This window comes from Cherax quadricarinatus, chromosome 1 (genome assembly GCF_038502225.1).
Source record: "Cherax quadricarinatus isolate ZL_2023a chromosome 1, ASM3850222v1, whole genome shotgun sequence".
Taxonomy (NCBI): Eukaryota; Metazoa; Arthropoda; class Malacostraca; order Decapoda; family Parastacidae; genus Cherax; species Cherax quadricarinatus.
The window spans coordinates 100439500-100457038 of record NC_091292.1 but is presented as its reverse complement, the minus strand read 5'-3'; the positions used below and the strand labels follow the sequence as shown (position 1 = coordinate 100457038).

The following is a 17539-nucleotide window of genomic DNA, read 5'->3' as shown; positions in this document are numbered from 1 at the left end:
AATTCCCCTTATGTATGTTGGGAGGCAGTTGAACAGTCTTGGGCCTCTGACACTTATTGTGTTGTCTCTTATCGCGCTAGTGGCACCCCTGCTTTTCATTGGGGGGATGTAACATCATCTGCCAAGTCTTTTGCTTTCACAGGGAGTGATTTTTGTGTGCAAGTTTGGTACTAACCCCTCGAGGATTTTCCAAGTGTATATAATCATGTATATCTCCCACCTGCGTTCTAGAGAGTACAGGTTGAGGAACTTAAAGTGTTTCCAGTAATCGAGGTGTTTTATCGAAGTTATGTGTGCTGTGAAAGTTCTCTGTACATTTTCTAGGTCAGCAGGTTCACTTGCCTTGAAAGGTGCTGTTAGTGTGCAGCAATATTCCATCCTAGATAGAACAAGCAACCTGAAGAGTGTCATCATGGGCTTGGCATCCCTAGTTTTGAAGGTTCTCATTATTCATTATGTCATTTTTCTAGTATATGCAATTGATACAACGTTATGGTGTTCGAAGGTGAGATGCTCTGAGATGATCACTCTCAGGTCTTTTACATTAGTTTTTCACTCTATTGTGTAGCTGGAATTTGTTTTATATTCTGATGTAGTTTTAATTTCCTCACGTTTTCCATACTGGAGTACATAATTAAAATTTCTCACCATTGAACTTCATATTGTTTTCTGCGGCCTATTTAAAGATTTGGCTGATGTCCACCTGGAGTCTTGTGGTGTTTTCAGTGGAGGATACTGTCATGTAAATTCAGGTGTCATCTGCAAAGGAAGAAACAGCGCTGTGACTTATATCCCTGTCTATGTCAGATAGGATGAGGAACAAGATGGGAGTGAGTACTGTGCCTTGTGGAACAGAGCTTTTCATTGTAGCCGCCTCAGACTTTACTCTGTTGACTACTACTCTTTGTGTTCTATTTGTTAGGAAATTATAGATCCATCTACCAACTTTTCCTGTTATTCCTTTAACACACATTTTGTGCGCTATTACACCATGGTCACACTTGTCAAAGGCTTTTGCAAAGTCTGTGTATATTACATCTGCATTCTGTTTGTCTTCTAGAGCATCCAGGACCTTGTCATAGTGGTCCAGTAGTTGGGACAGACAGGAGCAACCTGCTCTAAACCCATGCTGCACTGGGTTGTGTAACTGATGGGTATGTAGATGGGTGGCAATCCTGCTTCTTGGAACCCTTTCAAAGATTTTTATGATACCTGGAGTTTACCTGGAGAGAGTTCCGGGGGTCAACGCCCCCGCGGCCCGGTCTGTGACCAGGCCTCCTGGTGGATCAGAGCCTGATCAACCAGGCTGTTACTGCTGGCTGCACGCAAACCAACGTACGAGCCACAGCCCGGCTGGTCAGGAACCGACTTTAGGTGCTTGTCCAGTGCCAGCTTGGGATGTTAGCACTATCGGTCTGTAGTTCTTTGATATTGCTTTACGGTACTAATATTTACTCAACTGAAAATTAGAAGCAGATTCCATGAAAATATAATTTTCATAATAATGTACTGAAGTTTATGTAAATTTCTCAGTAACTGATTGAAATCTGCATCAGGGACTAGTAGTAATTATTAACTATTATTTTCTTATTTAAGTTGATTCAATGGTTTAATAATAGCTATATAATGCAATGCTATTATTATTATAATCATAACTAAGCACTAAACCCACAAGGGTCATTCAGCACTGGATGCAATACTTTAATTCAGACAGTTTAATAGTGGAAAAGTATCACTCACTGAATCATGTCTGAAATTTAGATTTTTCTCTTTGATGGTCCTCTTCCTTAACTTAGGCTTGCTACAGTTCCTTAACACTCAATGCAGTTAAATTATGACCACCCCTCCTCTCTCCAATTGTCCTCTTGGACACTACAACTTTTTTTTCCTCTACATATTTTCCAACTCTGCTATGTAATGCTGAATGACCCTTGTGAGTTTAGCCCTTTTCTTGTATATACTCTCAGGTTTGATCCTTGAATCAAACTTGAATACCTACTATTCCCCAGTTGCTATGTGACCTTTATAACCTCTTCATTAATATAAATAGCCTTCTTTGGATCAAACCTGATTATATTCTATTCCCAAGGTGCTGAATAAACCCTACTGTTTAGCACTAGAGGAGGGGTAAGGCTATTTGCTGTTTGGAGGGACATCCGAACTGTCGTACCTGTGCACCTCTGGCAAGACAGTGATGGTGTGAATGATGGTGAAAGTGTTCCTTTTTTTTTTGATCACTCTACCTCAGTGAGAAAATATGTTATTCTATGTAATATTAATCTTTTGCATGTATTTAGACGACCTGGTTGAGGTGTCACTGTGTTGGATTTTTGTGTATTAATCTGTTCTGTGCTTTATATCAACTTGTATTTGCATTGCTTTAAATAAAATATAAAAAAAAAAAAAAAAAAATCCAGTATGTCAACATTTACATTATATTGAGGAGTGTATCCAGATCCTTGCATACAGCATGTTAAATATTAGTGGCTGGAGGCAAGTGGTATTTATGATTTGACATGGTGTTGGAGTGTGAGCAAGGTAGCATTGATGAAGGGATTCAGGAAACCAGTTAGCCAGACTCAAGTTCTGAAGGAGAGAAATACAGTGCCTGTACTCTGAAGGGATGGGGAAGTTGGTGGGAGATGGCAGTTGAGTTAAAAAAAATTCTATTACAATAATTTCTATCAGGATGATTTTCAACCAGCACTTCTGTGACTTGGCTGTATAAGCTGCCACCAACCATGGCACTACTGTCTCATCTCACACCCCAACAGTTTTCACGGCACATCTGTACCTGTACCCCTAAAAGCTATATACTATAGTCCAAATGTCACAGTGCTGGGCCTGCTACTCACTTGAACCACAGTCCAAATCCCTATCCATTGTTTTCATTATTCATGTAGTAATTTATTTGTACTCGCCAGTTGGTGGTTGAACCTCAGATCCTGCTCCCTCCAAACCTGCCACTCTTCAGATTAACTCTCTCTTAGCCTCATGGGCCCTATTGTATCTGCTCTTAAAGCTATGTATGGAGTCTTCTCTTACTACCTGGGCCACCCTCAGCTTCATGGAGTCCTTGGATCATTTACCTCCTTCATTCTACCTCCCATTGCTTCTCCTTCTAGATTTCTTTCTTTTTGCCATTACCCTTACTGTTTCTCTTATTAAATTCTTAGCTTCCCTATCTTCTGAGCATTAATGCCAGTGGCTTTTGTCCATTGTTTTCTCTTAACCCCTGGGCTTCCTCTCCTTCCTTCACTGTTTATGCTACTACTGATTTCCCTCTCATTTCCTTCATGGTTTCCTTCAGTTCTCTTACTTCTGCATCCAGTTTTAGGGACCTGTCTTCTAATAAATTAGCTCTGTTTACTTGTTGTGCATCCTCTTCCCTCACCTAATTGTGGGTGCAGGGGTCGAGACTCAACTCCTGGCCCCGCCTCTTCGCTACTAGGTCCTCTCTCTCTCTCTGCTTCCTGAGCTTTATCATACCTCGTCTTAAAGCTATGTATGGTTCCTGCCTCCACTACGTCACTTGCTAGGCTATTCCACTTCCTGACGGCTCTATGACTGAAGAAATACTTCCTAATATCCCTGTGACTCGTCTGAATCTTCAGCTTCCAATTGTGACCCCTTGTTTCTGTGTGTTTCCCTGTGTGTGTGTACTCACCTGATTGTGGTTGCAGGCGTCAGGTCATAGCTCCTGACCCCGCTTCTTCATTGGTCGCCACTAGGTCCACTCTTTTCCTGCTCCATGAGCTTTATCGTATCTCTTCTTAAAGCCATGTATGGATCCTGCCTCCACTACATCACTCTCCAGATTATTCCACTTCCTGACAACTCTATGGCTGAAAAAAAATTCCTAACATCCCTGTGACTCATCTGAGTCTACCTTCCAGCTGTGACCTCTTGTTGCTTTGTCCCATCTCTGAAACATCCCGTCCCTATCCACCTCGTCAATTCCTCAGTATTTTGTGTGCTGTTATTATGTTGCTCCTATTCTCCAGTATCGCCAGGATGATTTCCCTTAACCTCTCCTCATAGGACATACCCCTTAGCAGTGAGACTAGTCTTTTGCAAACCTTTGAACTTTCTCTAGTTTCTTGACGTGCTTGACCAGGTAGGTAGGTAGGTAGGTGTGTGTGTGTGTGTGTTCGTGTGTGTTCACCTAATAGCGATTGCAGGGGTCGAATCATAGCTCCTGGCCCCGTCTTTTCACTGGTCCTCTCTCTACCTGCTCCATGAGCTTTATCATACCTCATCTTAAAATACTTCCTAACATCCCTCTGAATCTGAGTCTTCAACTTCCAACTGTGACCCTTTGTCGTTGTGTCCCATCTCTGGAACAACCTGTCTTTGTCCACCTTGTCAATTCCTTACAGTATTTTATACATTGTTATCAAGTCTTCCCTATCCCTCCTGTCCTTCAGTGTTGTCAGGCTGATTTCCCTTAACCTCTCACCGTAGGACATGCCCCATAGCTCCGGGACTAGTCTTGTTGCAAACCTTCGCATTTTCTCTAAGTTCTTGACATGCTTGAGCAGGTATGGGTTTCAAACTGGTGCTGTATACTCCAATATGGGCTTGACGTACATGGTGTACATTCTTGAATGATTCCTTACTGAGGTATCGGAACACTTTTCTTTGATTTACCAGGCACCCATATGCTGCAGTAGTTATCTGGTTGATGTGTGCCTCAGGAGATGTGCTCGGTATTATACTCACCTCAAGCTCCTTTTCCTTGAGTGAGGTTTGCAGTCTTTAGTCCCCCTGGCCTGCACTCTGCAGTCTTCTTTGCCCTTCCCCGATCTTCATTACTTTGCATTTGGTGGGGTTAAATTCTAAGAGCCAGTTGCTGGACCAGGCTTGCAGCCTCTCCAGGTCCCTTTGTAGTCCTGCCTGATCCTCATCCAATTTAATTCTCCTCATTATCTTCACATCATCTGCAAACAGGGACACTTCTGAGTCTATCCACAATCAGCCCTTCTCACACTATACTATTCATTCATGTATCCCTACCTCACATATGCCATTTGTGCTTGGGGATCAATAGCAATTACCCACCTAAACCCAATAATAACCCAACAAAAAGCCAGGAGCTTGGACTCGACCCCTGCAACCTCAACTAGGTGAGTACAATAGAAATGCTAGGCAACACCCCCCCCCCCCCCCCACTCTTCAAAGACCTACACTTACTCACTGTTCAGAACATCCACACGTACTACTCTGCAACTACATTTACAGAACCATAAATTTCAATATTAACCCTGAATTAAAACACTTTCTTGATAGTTGTGACAGGACCCATATGCATAACACCAGACACAAACATCTCTTTGACATTCCTCGTGTCCGGATAAATCTATACAAAAATTCAATGTACATAAAAGGGCCTCAAATTTGGAACTTCCTGCCCGAAAACTCTAGAACTGCCGACTCAACCACCATTTTCAAAAGCACCACCAAAAAACACCTTATCTCCCTAACACACCCCACCGGTACCTATCATACCCCACCGGTACCTAACACACCCCACCGGTACCTAACACACCCCACCGATGCCTAACACACCACCGGTACCTAACACACACCACCGGTACCTAACACACCACCAGTGCCTAACACACCCGACCGGTGCCTAACACACCCCACTGGTACCTAACACACACCACCGTTACCTAACACACACAACTGGTACCTAACACACACCACCAGTACCTAACACACAACCAGTACCTAACACACCACCAGTACCTAACACACCACCAGTACCTAACACACCCCACCAGTACCTAACACACACCACTGTTACCCAACACATACCACCAGTAGCTAACACACACCACCAGTACCTAACACACCACCGGTACCTAACACACCACCAGTAGCTAACACACACCACTGGTAGCTAACACACCACTGGTACCTAACACACCACTGGTAGCTAACACACCACCAGTACCTAACACACCACAGGTAGCTAACACACACCACCGGTACCTAACACACCACCGGTAGCTAACACACACCACCGGTAGCTAACACACACCACCGGTACCTAACACACCACCAGTACCTAACACACACCACCAGTAGCTAACACACACCACCAGTGCCTAACACACACCACCGGTAGCTAACACACACCACCGGAAGCTAACACACACCATCGGTACCTAACACACCACCCGTACCTAACACACACCACCGGTAGCTAACACACGCCACCGGTAGCTAACATACACCACCGGTACCTAACACACCACCGGTAGCTAACACACCACCGGTACCTAACACACCACCGGTAGCTAACACACACCACCAGTACCTAACACACACCACCGGTACCTAACACACATCACCGGTACCTAACACACACCACTGGTAGCTAACACACACCACCGGTAGCTAACACACACCACCGGAACCTAACACACACCACCGGTACCTAACGCAATCACCGATACCTAACACACACCACTGGTAGCTAACACACACCACTGGTACCTAACACACACAACTGGTACCTAACACACCACCGGTAGCTAACACACACCACCGGTACCTAACACACCACCGGTACCTAACACACACCACTTGTAACTAACACACCTGGAGTTTACCTGGAGAGAGTTCCAGGGGTCAACGCCCCCGCGGCCCGGTCTGTGACCAGGCCTCCTGGTGGATCAGAGCCTGATCAACCAGGCTGTTGCTGCTGGCTGCACGCAAACCAACGTACGAGCCATAGCCCGGCTGATCAGGAACTGACTTTAGGTGCTTGTCCAGTGCCAGCTTGAAGACTGCCAGGGGTCTGTTGGTAATCCCCCTTATGTGTGCTGGGAAGCAGTTGAACAGTCTCGGGCCCCTGACACTTATTGTATGGTCTCTTAACGTGCTAGTGACACCCCTGCTTTTCATTGGGGGGATGGTGCATCGTCTGCCAAGTCTTTTGCTTTTGTAGTGAGTGATTTTCGTGTGCAAGTTCGGTACTAGTCCCTCTAGGATTTTCCAGGTGTATATAATCATGTATCTCTCCCTCCTGCATTCCAGGGAATACAGGTTTAGGAACCTCAAGCGCTCCCAATAATTGAGGTGTTTTATCTCCGTTATGCGCGCCGTGAAAGTTCTCTGTACATTTTCTAGGTCGGCAATTTCACCTGCCTTGAAATGTGCTGTTAGTGTGCAGCAATATTCCAGCCTAGATAGAACAAGTGACCTGAAGAGTGTCATCATGGGCTTGGCCTCCCTAGTTTTGAAGGTTCTCATTATCCATCCTGTCATTTTTCTAGCAGATGCGATTGATACAATGTTATGGTCCTTGAAGGTGAGATCCTCCGACATGATCACTCCCAGGTCTTTGACGTTGGTGTTTCGCTCTATTTTTTGGCCAGAATTTGTTTTGTACTCTGATGAAGATTTAATTTCCTCATGTTTACCATATCTGAGTAATTGAAATTTCTCATCGTTGAACTTCATATTGTTTTCTGCAGCCCACTGAAAGATTTGGTTGATGTCCGCCTGGAGCTTTGCAGTGTCTGCAATGGAAGACACTGTCATGCAGATTCGGGTGTCATCTGCAAAGGAAGACACCGTGCTGTGGCTGACATCCTTGTCTATGTCGGATATGAGGATGAGGAACAAGATGGGAGCGAGTACTGTGCCTTGTGGAACAGAGCTTTTCACCGTAGCTGCCTCGGACTTAACTCTGTTGACGACTACTCTCTGTGTTCTGTTAGTGAGGAAATTATAGATCCATCGACCGACTTTTCCTGTTATTCCTTTAGCACGCATTTTGTGCGCTATTACGCCATGGTCACACTTGTCGAAGGCTTTTGCAAAGTCTGTATATATTTCATCTGCATTCTTTTTGTCTTCTAGTGCATTTAGGACCTTGTCGTAGTGATCCAATAGTTGAGACAGACAGGAGCGACCTGTTCTAAACCCATGTTGCCCTGGGTTGTGTAACTGATGGGTTTCTAGATGGGTGGTGATCTTGCTTCTTAGGACCCTTTCAAAGATTTTTATGATATGGGATGTTAGTGCTATTGGTCTGTAGTCCTTTGCTGTTGCTTTACTGCCCCCTTTGTGGAGTGGGGCTATGTCTGTTGTTTTTAGTAACTGTGGGACGACCCCCGTGTCCAAGGCTCGTGATAGGGGCTTCTTGCAGTTCTTGATGAACACAGAGTTCCATGAGTCTGGCCCTGGGGCAGAGTGCATGGGCATGTCATTTATCGCCTGTTCGAAGTCATTTGGCGTCAGGATAACATCGGATAGGCTTGTGTTAATCAAATTTTGTGGCTCATAAAAAATTCATTTTGATCTTCGACTCTCAGTCTGGTTAGCGGCTTGCTAAAAACTGAGTCATATTGGGACTTGAGTAGCTCACTCATTTCCTTGCTGTCATCTGTGTAGGACCCATCTTGTTTAAGTAGGGGCCCAATACTGGACGTTGTTCTCGATTTTTATTTGGCATAGGAGAATACTTTGGGTTTCCTTCGATTTCATTTATGGCTTTTAGTTCCCGCGATTCCTGACTCCTAAAGGATTCTTTTAGCTTAAGTTCGATGCTTGCTATTTCTCTGACCAGTGTCTCCCTACGCATTTCAGATATATTGACCTCTTTTAGCCGCTCTGTTATTCTTTTCCGTCGCCTGTAAAGGGAGCGCCTGTCTCTTTCTATTTTACATCTACTCCTCCTTTTTCTTAGAGGAATAAGCCTTGTGCATACATCGAGTGCCACCTAGTTAATCTGTTCTAGGCATAAGTTGGGGTCTGTGTTGCTTAGTATATCTTCCCAGCTTATATCGGTTAGGACTTGGTTTACTTGGTCCCACTTTATGTTTTTGTTATTGAAGTTGAATTTGGTGAATGCTCCCTCGTGACTAATCTCATTATGTCGGTCTGGGGCTCCGCGCATACATGACTGAACCTCAATTATGTTGTGATCTGAGTATATTGTTTTTGATATGGTGACATTTCTTATCAGATCATCATTGTTAGTGAAGATGAGGTCTAGTGTATTCTCCAGTCTAGTAGGCTCTATTATTTACTGGTTTAAATTGAATTTTGTGCAGAGATTTAAAAGCTCGCGTGAGTGTGAGTTTTCATCAGAGCTGCCTCCTGGTGTTATTTCTGCAACAATATTATTTGCTATATTCCTCCATTTTAGGTGCCTTAAGTTGAAATCCCCCAGGAGCAAGATGTTGGGTGCAGGAGCTGGAAGATTTTCTAGACAGTGGTCAATTTTTAACAGCTGTTCCTGGAATTGCTGGGATGTTGCATCCGGAGGCTTGTAGACTACCACAATGACTAGGTTTTGGTTCTCGACCTTTACTGCTAAAACTTCCACTACATCATTTGAGACATTTAGCAGTTCTGTGCAAACAAGTGACTCTGCAATGTACAGGCCAACCCCCCCCCCCCCCCTTTTGCCTGTTCACTCTGTCACATCTGTATAGGTTGTAACCTGGGATCCATATTTCGTTGTCCAAGTGATCCTTTATGTGGGTCTCAGTGAAAGCCGCGAACATTGCCTTTGCCTCTGCAAGCAGTCCACGGATGAAAGGTATTTTGTTGTTTGTTGCTGGCTTTAGACCCTGTATATTTGCCAAGAAGAATGTTATCGGACTGGTGGTATTGTTGGTACTGGGGGGGATTTTTTTTCCGGCATTAGTATTTGTATCTGTTGGTTTGGAGTGGAGGCCATCGACTGTGGTTCCACTCCAGGAATGACTGGATTTGGTGTACAATTTCTGCCATTTCCTGCCAGTCTTTTTTCCTTCCTGGCACTAAAAAACCTCTCCCTCTTGAGTGGCTGTGGCTACCCAGATTTTTCCCATGGCCTGGATGTTTTGTATCTTTTTGTCCCCTTTAGATGGTATGCCTGGCAATTTAAGTTATAGCACAGTCTTTCCTGTACTGAAGAGGTACACAGTTCAGGGTGAAAAAGCTTACAGGAAGGGAGTTTGCATTTTCCTGTTGTCATATGGGCATGGCATTTTCTAGGGTGGTCATAGTTGCACGTCCCATCTGTTTTTCCAGATTTCCCATGCCAGCAGATACCGAGTGCATAGTACTCGACCAGTGCTTACCTGTCTTGGGGCCGGATGGTAGGTGGAGGCAGCAGAGTCAGCACCCGGCGAGGGGATCGGCCCCGGCTCCAGCCCATGCACCACTGAAAGGTGCACACCACCGGTACCTAACACACACCACCGGTAGCTAACATACACCAACGGTACCTAACACACACCACCGGTAGCTAACACACACCACCGGTACCTAACACACCACCGGTAGCTAACACACACCACCGGTATCTAACACACACCACCGGTACCTAACACAATCACCGGTACCTGACACACACCACTGGTAGCTAACACACACCACTGGTACCTAACACACACAACTGGTACCTAACACACACCACCGGTACCTAACACACACCACTGGTACCTAACACACACCACCGGTAGCTAACACACACCATCGGTACCTAACACACACCACCGGTACCTAACACACACCACCGGTACCTAACACACACCACCGGTACCTAACACACCACCGGTAGCTAACACACCACCAGTACCTAACACACCACCGGTAGCTAACACACACCACCGGTACCTAACACACCACCGGTAGCTAACACACACCACCGGTAGCTAACACACACCACCGGTACCTAACACACCACCAGTACCTAACACACACCACCAGTAGCTAACACACACCACCAGTGCCTAACACACACCATCGGTACCTAACACACACCACCGGTACCTAACCACATAAAAACTACCTTAGCTTACACATAACCAAAACAAAATACAAATACACTTATTTGATATCTGTGACTTACACTAATTTACACTTTTGACTGTCAACATAAAATTGTGAATCTAGCTTTTCCTACACGATTATTAGCTAGTCATAAGGTTGTCTAAGACACTCCATTAATAGACACTGCATCATGCCAAGAACATTCCCATTAATTGATACACTAATTGTTAATTTATAAATGTGTTAAACTACCTCACTTTTGTAAATCTAGCTTCCTGGCTTTAATACCAGTATGAGTCATAACCTGTCAATATAAGGAAATAGTATTAGTCTGCCCGAAATACCTAGGCATACTAGTGACCTTCTTTGTAATAAGTACTTTATTTTATAATTATCTTATGTAGACCACACATTGTCATCTATAGAGAGAAATAAATATTTGAATTTGAATCACTGCCGCCATGTTATTTGCATATACCAGAAACAGTACTGGTCCTAGAACTGTGTGTGCTTATTTATGTACTCGCCTACTGTGGGTGCAGGGGGGTCGAGTTACAGCTCCTGTGTATGGTCGCTCGCTCTCTCTCTCTCTCTCTCTCTCTCTCTCTCTCTCTCTCTCTCTCTCTCTCTCTCGCAAGTAAAACTTGCGATTTTGGCTTAAATAGCAAAGCACTTCTTGCTGAATAGGGCAAGTGAAAATTTGTGTATGCAATAATTTCACAAAAATCATTCTGAACCTAACGAAAAAATATATATCATTGTGCTTGATTATTATTAAATTATTATAAAATATATTCAGTTTGATTAGGCTAAATTTAATTGCGCTTGTTATAATAAGGTTAGGTAAGTTGCCTAAGGTTCTTTTGGTACAAAATCATTAATTTTTTATATTAACATAAAATGAAAAAAATATATATCTTTAAACGTATAAGAGAAAATTTTAGAAAGGACTTAATTTTAAATGAGTTCTTGCTAATTGACCAGTTTTACCTATTCGGCACAACAAACACACACACACACACAATATAATATATACATATACATATATATATATATATATATATATATATATATATATATATATATATATACACATATATATATATATATAGACACAAAGATATATATATATACAAATATATATATATATATACAAAGAAATATATATATATACAAATAATATATATATATATATATATATATATATATATATATATATATATATATATATATAAACACTGATCTCTGGCTGAAGGGGACTCGAACCTACGAACCTTGGAACAAGGTACGCAGTGCTTTACCAATCTACCCACACTGGACCAATACCTTGGAGTCCAGCTTGCGCTAGACTTTGATCCAAGGCAGCCAGCTTTCAGGGAGAAGGCTTAAAGCTTTTCAGTGTTTGTGTATATTTCGCCTGCTCTCGCGAATTCCTTGCATTGTTAAAATCTCTAGTAAGGCTGATGCATGCAGGCGATGAGATGAAAAGCTGTAAGCCTTCTCCCTGAAAGCTGTCTGCCTTGGATCAAAGTCTAGCGCAAGCTGGACTCCAAGGTATTGGTCCAGTGTGGGTAGTTTGGTAAAGCACTGCGTACCTTGTTCCAAGGTTCGTAGGTTCGAGTCTCCTTCAGCCAGAGATCAGAGTTTGTGTATATTTCGTCTGCTCTCGCGAATTCCTTGTATATGTATATATATGCATAACAACCACTCTGAAAAAATAGAGAAATTCCAAGCGCTTTCGTGACTACTCACATTATCATAGTTCCTTGATAATGTGAGTAGTCACGAAAGCGTTTGGAATTTCTCTATTTTTTCAGAGTGGTTGTTATGCATATTTTGAAATCACCTGTTTACTGTGATCTTATTGTATATATATATATATATATATATATATATATATATATATATATATATATATATAAACACTGATCTCTGGCTGAAGGAGACTCGAACCTACGAACCTTAGGACAAGGTACGCAGTGCTTTACCAATCTATCCACACTGGACCAATACCTTGGCGTGCAGCATGCGCTACACGTTTTGATCCAAGGCAGCCAGCTTTCAGGAAGAAGGCTTACAGCTTTTCATCTCATCCCCTGCATGCATCAGCCTTACTAGAGATTTGATGCATGCAGGGGATGAGATGAAAAGCTGTAAGCCTTCTTCCTGAAAGCTGGCTGCCTTGGATCAAAACGTGTAGCGCATGCTGCACGCCAAGGTATTGGTCCAGTGTGGATAGATTGGTAAAGCACTGCGTACCTTGTCCTAAGGTTCGTAGGTTCGAGTCTCCTTCAGCCAGAGATCAGTGTTTGTGTATATTTCGCATGCTCTCGCGAATTCCTTGCATATATATATATATATATATATATATATATATATATATATATATATATATATATAAACACGTGTTAATATGTTAATCAGTAAGCAATGCCTCCCACAGAACCTTCTGGTAGCCTAATTTGCCAATGATTTATTCAAATTTGATTATCTCCAATTATAAAGAAAAAAAATACTGGTTGATCTTATTGGTAATATTATACTGAGTATAATTTATACTTCTATAGCTCAATTTGTCATAAGCTCAATGCGCCAAACTAGATGGGCACAAAAACTAGAACCGACCACATGCGAGTACTAAACTTGAATTTTCAAAATATAATAGCCACTCGCGTTCTGAAAATGAGTTATTGACATTGTACGACTCCTACAGGTTTAGCGCTCCCCAATAATATAATAATTACTATTAGATATACTGTGTTCTTACTACACGTCTACATAACTAGGCGCTATTTAACTCGTATGGGTTTAGCGCTGCCTAAAAAAAAGGCATAGTGAATTTAGGTATCTGACTCGGTGCCCAAGAACGTAAACATATTAAATCCGAGAGTCAGAATTGATGATAGAGAATGTTAGTATACTGAATCCAGATTTTATCGGTAGTTGAGGAAGTAGGTACACTGATACCTAAAATCCGACTCGGCACTCGAGAACATAAACAATATACCGAATCCAGCTGTCATAATAGGTGGTCAAGGACATAGTCATACTGAAACTGGATGTCAGAATTAGGTCAAAAATATAAACATACTGAATCTGTATATGTAACTCAGCACTTGAGATTCCAAACTTTATCAATATACCGAATTCGGACATCTAGCCCAGCTTTCATGGACGTAAACAGGAACATACTTAGTAAGTTTATTCAGGTATACACAAACACAGTTACATAGAAATATCACACACAACAGCATATGTGTATAGAACCTGGGATAACCCAGTACTTCATCTACCCCCTAGCACTGGAGATTTTTTTTTCTCTCATACAAGTTACAATGCTTCCACTTCATGCTTTAACAACAGAATGTATTCAGTGTGTTTTAAGGAGACAGAGTTTATGCACCGAGGGCAGGGATGTGTGCTGTTGATGGAAAGTAAGGGAATGGGAGCAGGTTTGCATGACCTTACCTAGGAAACCAAAAATACCAGGATCGCCTCTGACTCTTGAGCATCAGTGACAAATTAGGTGTACTCAAAAGGGTACCTATCAGTGGTTGCTTGAATTATTGTTTTTTTCCTCCAAGGTTATCGTTCATAACTTAAGAACTTATCAAATGAACTTCTAAGTTTCAAATCTGGTGAAATATTTTTAGGGAAAGGTTCGTGGAAATATTGGGATGGATACTTGCCCTATCGTAAATTTTCTGAAATCATTCTTCATTTTGGTTTCCACACGATAACTTGAGAAAGCCTCTTCTGAGCGGCTTCAAACTTCTGACACTGGTGTATCCTGTTCAGTTGTTTGTTGTTCTTGATTCGCTGGTACTCACCCGGCCTGGGTCTTTTCCAGATGGTGACCAGGCCTTGGCTCCCTGTCTTGGGAGTGTCTTGAGACCTATGTCTCCCATGGGAGGAGGTACAAGGACCTCCTCATCTTCGGGACCAACTGTCCCCAGGCCTAGCCCCATTCCCCGACCTCACAGGGCTCGTAGGGAGAGGCTAGGCCTCTGGTCTGCCATCTGCCTCGCCCCATGGGGGCTCGTGGGAGTGGCAGTCTTGTGAGCTGCAGGTGGTAGCAAGCTCTAGCTTTGGCACCTTCCCCGCCCTAGGGGGGCTCGTGGGAGTGGTGGCGCAAATTTGCCAATATACTGCTGTAGTAAACTTTAATTTGTTAGATTCTATATGATAACTGGAGAATGTGTCTTCTGGTCAGCTTCAAACTTTTAGTGCTGGTTGTCTCAAAGGAAGCTTCACGTTGATTTTGAACTGCCTAAATCCTAATTTGCCAATTTTATTAAATTATTTTTCAAGAAGTAACTAGAGAATGCTTTTTCTGTTCGGCTTCAAATCTTGAACGCTGGTGTATCGTACTTTGAGAAAGATTTGGATTATATTAAGTAAAATAAATGTCAATTTGCCAATTTTATTGAAGAAATTGGAATATTTAAAAAAGGATTTTTATGTAATAATGTGTGAATGCCTCATCAGATTTTCTTAAAGCCTTCAATACCAATAACTTAAGAAAGCAATTTCTAAGCGATTTTCAACGTGAAGTGCTGGTATATTTCCAACGTGAAGTGCTGGTATATTTCCAACGTGAAGTGCTGGTATATTTCCAACGTGAAGTGCTGGTATATTTCCATCGTGAAGTGCTGGTGTAATTTGAGATATTGGTCTATGTAATAACTAAGGAATACCTCATCAGTTCAAATATCTGTGCTGGAGTATATTTCTTAGTGGAAGGTTGGAATCGATTTTCCCATTTTTATAGAAGCTGGGATATTTTCCACGCGGTAACTTCTGATTGCCTTTTGATTGGCTTAAAGCATTATGGCTAATATTTAACTGCACTGGAAATTTAGGACGCACTGGAGGTGGATGGGAGGCTGGGCTTATGGGATCGCGCAGCGACCCAACAGCATTTATATACAGTGTGACTGTGACTTATGAATGGTCCAAATCGGACCGAAACGTCGTCATAAACTTTTCTCTCCTATGTGCGGGTTATATGCGTATGGTTCGTCACAGTATTGTGCCTTTTTGTTCTTCAGCAACATCTAGTTTCCCTCGGTCTCTCCCTGGTCTGTTTGTTCTCGTCATACCCTGACCACTGGACTTGACTGTGTTCACCTGGTTACTCATCTATTTTCTGACAAAGCTGGTCATCATGAAGACGGCTGCTTCGGAATATTAATCCAGAGAAAGTCAAGTAGAGTCGCATGTTTCTGTTGAGGTCCTTCTGTCGTTTAATTTAATATATTTATTATGCACACCATACCCATCCTGTGGGCGGTAGTCAAAAGATTACAGAGGTCCATAATAGGTCCTTCTGTCTTCTCTATTATGCGACACTCAACAGCCAGCTCACATCCAGGCACTTAGCTAATGCAAAGTAAACAATGGCAGCAGATGTGAGGAGATTTGCTCATACGACTCGCCTCGCCCGAGGTTTACTAACTTTCAAAGTGTTAATAATCCAAATCTTGTTCGTCCTAAGAGTGACTATGGCTGTGTTGCTGCTTTGAGAGCTGCGACGGAAGCTCAGTGATCTTCGAGTATTATGGACATTAGACTCTGAAACCAAGAACGAAAACGGCAACGTACTTTAATACGGATGTCAGTCTGCCGAAGGTAAAAAACAAAAGAAAAGAAAGATGGAGGAGGAGAGGGCGGCGGCTTGATTCGGATCAGTAATCTGAAGGGTAAGTAAGCCAAGCAGCGTGGCTCATTTCCATTGGAGCTCCTTTAAGGTCATCCCTTAGGATGAAGCCCTCTATTAACTCCTAGATTTCTATTTACTGCTAGGTAGCAGAGGCAGTAGGTGTTATACTTGCTCATACAATTCTCGCTTGTGTCCTGACGCTTATTTTTAATATTAAAATATTAATTAATTGAAGCAGGATGGATGGGTAAAACTAGAAAAAATAAGGTCTTTCCTCTAACTCGAATCCGCTATTATTACTCTCAAGGTCTCTCACTGCCATGAATAAGCTAAAAGAAAAAAAAAAGAAACCTTGGTCATAATAATAAGATGATAGCTTCCGGTGCTTCGTATGCTTACGTTTTCTATGAAGTTAAGGCGACACACCAAAGAAAACGAATACCTGTGATATTTCCTGATAGCCTAAAGAAATATTACAAGTATATGCTAACCTAGTAATACTAGGTAGAATTAGAAACCAAGTAGTAACACACTTCTCTAGGTAACATCAAACAAAGCTGATAACTAGCAAAGATCAGACAATAACAAGTGATATCAAACGTGCCCAAAAGTGCTGAATAATGCCAAGACAGATAATTCAACACCAGCATCCATTTTAACGTAATATTTCCCCTCTCTATTTTTTTACAGTGCAAATCTTCTCTAGTAATGGTGTCAGATGGGCCAGAAATGTGGCTGACATTTTCAGACCTGGCATCACGAAGCGTCGGTGTCTATTATTGACCTCATTAAAGGTCTCTTGTAGTGATGACGCAAAAGGTCAAACGATTTTTCCAGAGAGGTGATCGCCTTCACTGATCCTCTTAACTGTTGCCAAAGTCCTTGATTTCGAATGAGACTCGTTGTAGGATCATGAATAAAGCGAAAAATCATATACTGCTAGGCACTTGATACAGTGGAAATGTATTTTCAGAACTTAAGTTTTCATTAGGCAGTAATGGCTATCTAAAAGTTCTCCTGACCATTGTTTTGGGCATTTACGCTTTCGTTGACTACGCCAACATGATTAAAATTTTGGAAATGTTTCAGAATGCA

The 17539-nt window shown here is 42.4% G+C and overlaps 1 long non-coding RNA gene across 2 annotated transcripts in view; it reads right to left on the bottom strand.

The window, feature by feature from the left end:
* Positions 1 to 17539, bottom strand: part of LOC128689266 (uncharacterized) — a 158732-nt gene that overhangs the window by 35678 nt on the left and 105515 nt on the right. The window lies entirely within an intron of this gene.